This window comes from Nanorana parkeri, unplaced genomic scaffold (assembly GCF_000935625.1).
Source record: "Nanorana parkeri isolate BGI_ZX_2015 unplaced genomic scaffold, ASM93562v1 scaffold1361, whole genome shotgun sequence".
Taxonomy (NCBI): Eukaryota; Metazoa; Chordata; class Amphibia; order Anura; family Dicroglossidae; genus Nanorana; species Nanorana parkeri.
In genome coordinates, this window is record NW_017307629.1 from 204126 (window position 1) to 209371 (window position 5246).

At 41.9% G+C, this 5246-nt stretch overlaps 1 protein-coding gene across 2 annotated transcripts in view; it reads right to left on the reverse strand.

Annotated features, from left to right (window-relative positions):
- TLK1 (tousled like kinase 1) overlaps positions 1-5246 on the reverse strand; it is a 136908-nt gene that overhangs the window by 54772 nt on the left and 76890 nt on the right. The window lies entirely within an intron of this gene.

Consider the following 5246-nt stretch of genomic DNA (forward strand, 5'->3'; position numbering starts at 1 on the left):
GGGGGGTAATGATTGGCTGGCTCCATTGGCTGCTGATTGGCTGGCTCCATGCTCCCTCGTCACAAGTGATGGAGCATGGAGGCGGCTTCACGGCCAATTAGGAAGCCGGACAGCGTGTAATGACTCACTGCCCGGCTTCTTATTACCGGAAGCTCAAGTATCGGGCTAGGCATTGGAGCATTTGGGCGAGTTCGAGTACTCGCCAAAATACTCGGCATTGGCACCGTTACCGATATTAGTATCGGTGCTTCTCTACGTTTTAGCCACTTTAACAAAGAAATAGTTGATCTGGCTTTTGGCTGAGAGGGTGGGCCAATATGCTTTTAGAACATCTCTCCTAAATACCTCATTGATAAAACAGATCCAACGTCACACTTCAGGGAGACAAAGTAAACCTATACTCCAACTGGCTGACTTTTAGTTTGCCAAAAGGTGGCCATACAATGTTTGAATTTTTTTCTCATTCAGCCCCTGGGTTGAACGCAAAAAATAGAACAGATTCCTCCATCAACATTTTTACAAGCGTTGATCGAGGAATCTCCCGTTGTTTCCTTTGTATTCCGACAGCGACCGGCGGCAGCAGTCAAAATACCTGAACAGAGGCGGCAGCTCATTGGTTGCCAGCTCTGTTCATTCGAAGATTTCCCAACCGACTCCTTAAAATCAGCTGATCGAAGGATGCCAGACAAAAGGGGTGCCGACAGCGGCACCCACTGTGTGAATACTGTGTGTATGGACACCTTAAGGCACTGTGTATCAATAAATGGAGATTTATTTTTACATTTCATTAAATATGGTTTTCACCTTTTTGTCTTCCTCATAGTGCGCTGCTCTCCTCCAGCAACTTTAAACCACTTCCTTTCTACATGAACTTGCTACGGATATGGCCGTACATCATTACTCAAAAATGGCTTCCAGATAGTGATAACGGTAGACCATGCCCGTACAATGTGTCAGCTCAATCACTTATATTTCTATTGGGGAGAATATGACAAAGCAACAATGCGGAAGGTGGGTGTCACCCCATAAGAGGAAGTTAGGTAGGCAGAATCACCAGGTAGTATTTTAATTAGACGGCCACCTATTGAAATGTTACCTTGTTAAAGTAGTATCAAACGCTCAAACTTTTTTTCAATAATGAATCCATAGCAAACAAATATGCATTGATCAACAAAGTATTTCTTTACCCAAGCACTTACAGTCATCAGGTTTCCAAACAGCTCCAACTCTCTCTGCTCTGATTCCCGGAACTTCCAGTCCAGTACAAGATCAAAAGGGACAGCACTGTCTGCTGTAGCTGTTAATCTATTAGTTTGGAGAAGAGTGGGGAACAGGGGAATGAGGAGTGCGGAACAGGGAGCAGGAGAGTTGCTTGTCTTGCATCTTACTAGCACACACATAAGGGTGGCCACCTAGGACCCTGTAAGGGAAAGGAGCCACCCTAATACAGGATATCAGGGTCACTGCAAAGGGGACCAGCTGATTCTGCAGGAAACAAACTTTAAAACCTCAAGGAGGAGCATTAATTGCAAGTGATTTAATCAGCATTTGAAATAGTTTAAAGCCTTTTGATTTTAACATCACTTTTAAGCTAAGACGAGATTTCAGTACGTGAGTTTAGATTTTCTTTAAGGATGATATGATATCATCCTAAACGTTCCTGTCCGGCATAACAAGGAGATGTTGCAGCATTTAAGTCACATGACCTAAACTCAGCACAAGGCCATGTGACCTGCAGCAGCACTGCATCATGCAAACAATTAGAAGAGTCTTTGTGCACTCTGGCTATAAACATTCTGCTAACTTCAGCACTCCAATGCAAGGTTGACAGGTTATAAGGTCATGTGACTCAGAGTGCTAAAGAATCTCTGTTGGCCTGGGCAGGTAAATTTAGGATTCTATTACCCGTTGCCACCATCTCTGCGGTCTCACTTTAACCACTTCAAGACAAGGTGTTTAGACCCCCTTCCTGGCCAGGCCATTTTTCAGTGTTCAGCACTGCAGTATTTTGACTGACGTTTATTCCGTCATGCAACGCTGTACTGAAATTAATTTTATACCATTTTTTAGGGACAGATAAGAGCTTTATTTTGGTGGTATTTAATCACCACTGGGGTTTTTATTTTTTATTATAAATTAGGAAAAATTACTGAAAATTTTTAAGAAAAAAAAAGTTTTTTTTTTACATTATGTTAGGAAACATTTATTAACCAGTTTTTTGGTAAAATATAAAAGATTGGGTCACGTCGGGTAAATAGACACCAAACATGTCAAGCTTTAAAATTGTGCGCACCCGTAAAATCGAAGAAAACATCGGGCATTTCCCACAGCGGTGCGCGCGAGGGGGCGTGTCTGAGCGGACGTCTAAAGACGCCCGCTCAGATCTAGAGAGCTCCCGGAAGCAGTTAAAAAAAAAAAAAACTAAATGTACCTTAATTTTTTAGTTTAGTGCTGCTTTAGGAGACATTAAGTAGAGACGTAGGGTTGCTAATGATAGAGGCAAAGAGACACGTTAGTAGAACAGAAGGCATCCAGGAGAGATGCCCAAACAATGAAGGTCTTGCCTTCAGCTGAGATTCAGGCCAACCGACTAGAAAGAGCAATTTCCGTCAAATAAACAAATATGATTATTTTAGAACTGGTACTGGACTGGCTGATAAATACAAATTCAAGAGTGGCAGTTTAACTTCCACACACCACAGGCTTCCTCATAAAATAAAACAAACAATCTACCGAGCTTCCTGAATAGTATGGAGCAATGTGTCCTAATCCTTTCCTCCCGTGGCTTTATATACAGTAGAATTCTTGCAACCCAAATTAATCACAGTTAGACAATGTCAGGGAAGAGGAGAGTAAGCCAATATTTCGTTCTAGTGGATCCATCACTGGAAGCTAATTACCCATATAAAAGAGCACCCAATTCTAAAATCTGAAAGCATCTTTCAGGTTATTACAATACTTAACATCAGGTCATCTATGTATTCTAGTAACCCCAAAGATTATCCACAGCACCTATTATCCTTAAATTGTATTTTAATTTTGACTTAAAGCAGAACTCCAGTTTTACTCAAGTTCAAAGTTACATTGACCAATACTGGTTGAGTACAGTTGCAATACTTACTGCCTCTCCAGCAATATCCTCCACAGATACTGATGCTTTTCCAGGATGAATGATGTCCAGCATTGTCCCACCAGTTTCCTGTGAGCCCAGGCTGTCAATGACATGCCTACTGGGGGCAACTAGAGTTACACAAACAGGGTTATTCGCAAAAGGGTGAAGAGTTTGGAGAAGACAGGAGAAGTGAACAATCTAGGCTAGGGCTGCAACAACTAATCAACATAATCGATTATAATCGATTATTGAAAAAGTTGTCAACTTTTATCCAACTAATCGATTTTGAAAATAATCGTTAGCTGCAGCTCTAATCTAGGCCAAAATAGCCGAATTGGAAAAATTCTCCAAATCCGCTCACTTTCCCGTTCAGCTATGTTGTCCTAGATTGTTCACTCCTCCAAACTCTTCACCCTTTTGTGAATAACCCTGAAAGTCTAGCTATAACCCTCCCAATAACTGTAACGGAGATTGGCAAAAGGAGCAGAAGTCAAAACACTGGATTTCTGGTATCTTATCTATATTATTATGCCAATGTTTTTAAACTTGCTTAAAGAGGACTAAAATAGCCAAGTAACAGAGTCTCTTTAAAACCCAACCCTTGACAAACTGATACTAACCTTTCCCTTGTTCCCCTCGCTCCCCAACACTTAACAATGTTTGGAATAGCAGAAATAAATAATCAGCAGAGAAGGTCACCTGGTCTGGTCAAACAGCCAGATTGGACAAATTCCATACCGCCTATGGGTAGCTTTAGGATTAAACTTTATTGTTCAGCACAAGCACAGTACACCCAGAGGGAGGATCCTGGTTGGAGGGTCTGTGCTTGTGATGAACAATAAAAGTTAATTGGGAGCGAAGAATGGAAGCACTAAGTAAGGCCCAAGTTGCATGTGAATGCTTACATAAGGGCAAAGAAATGCTTCCAGCACGCCAAGTGACAAAGATAGATGCCTAAGCAAATGTAAAGAACCAGCGCTGTCATGTGAGATGAAGGGTCAGCGATCTTATACCTATCCCTTCACACTCCTGACCGGTATACTGGTAAAGAAAAATAATAAAGTATGTTGCTGGTGACATACTTTATTTCTAGGAAGGTCAGTGAGTCACATGCTTTTCCATACCCAGATGTATTGGGAATTGTCGGCCGAACAGAACAACGGGAGAGCAAAAGTAAGGAGGGTGTGACAAACTTCCTGTCATTCTGTTACATCAGGCTTTCTGAATATGAGACACCGAGGCACTTGCTGCGGACCTGCTTGGAAATTCTTATTCATATTTAAATATTAAAGGGAACAGCACAGTCGTAGTCCCACCTAAAGTGAAGACCAATTTCCTGTAGTAAGGCATCACTTGTCTTGCAGGCACTACAGCAGCTAGCTTGAGATGAGCAAAGTGGCAACATATACTTAAGTTATCAGTACATCCTGTATTTATGTCATGCTTCAACTTTCTCATGACTCTGTCTGAGAGCCAGAAATGTGTCCAATACACTCGGGTCAACAGTGGTATAATCAAAAAGGGCAAGTTCTATTTAACCTTAACCCCACTAGCCTCCTAAACTAGAACTTCCCCACTCAGATGCTTACCTACCCTCTCCAGTGTTTATATCCTAAAGCCCAATTTATCTATGGTGCTGGATTCACCCAAGTAGTAACTCCCCATAGACTTGAATGGGGCTGTACCTGTAGGGTCTCTACTGTTGGAAATATGATCCAATTCAAGTCCATGAGGAGTTACTACACAAGCACAGCCAGTGCGAGAGACGATAACAAACCTGGAGGAGGTCACTGCTATCATGGAGAGGTAAGTAAGCAGTCAGATAGGTGATACTATGTTGGACTGGGTTAGGGGGATAAGGAGGAGGGTTGATTGATTTTAAAGACCATAAGTGTGAGAGTTAAATTATTTTGTTTATTTTATTAATGCTGTCTGTGCCATTGGCACCCACCACCAATGTGCAATGGATGCAGCCAATGTGTGCAATGGATACAATTTAACCTTTTGTTCAGGCACCGAAGAATCAGTTCATAACACTGCAGTGTCATTACCACTCCCCTAGGGAGGTGGAATACTGAATACTCAGTCACAAAATGGCTGCCATTATGTACAGGGACATTTGTGCTTTTAGCAT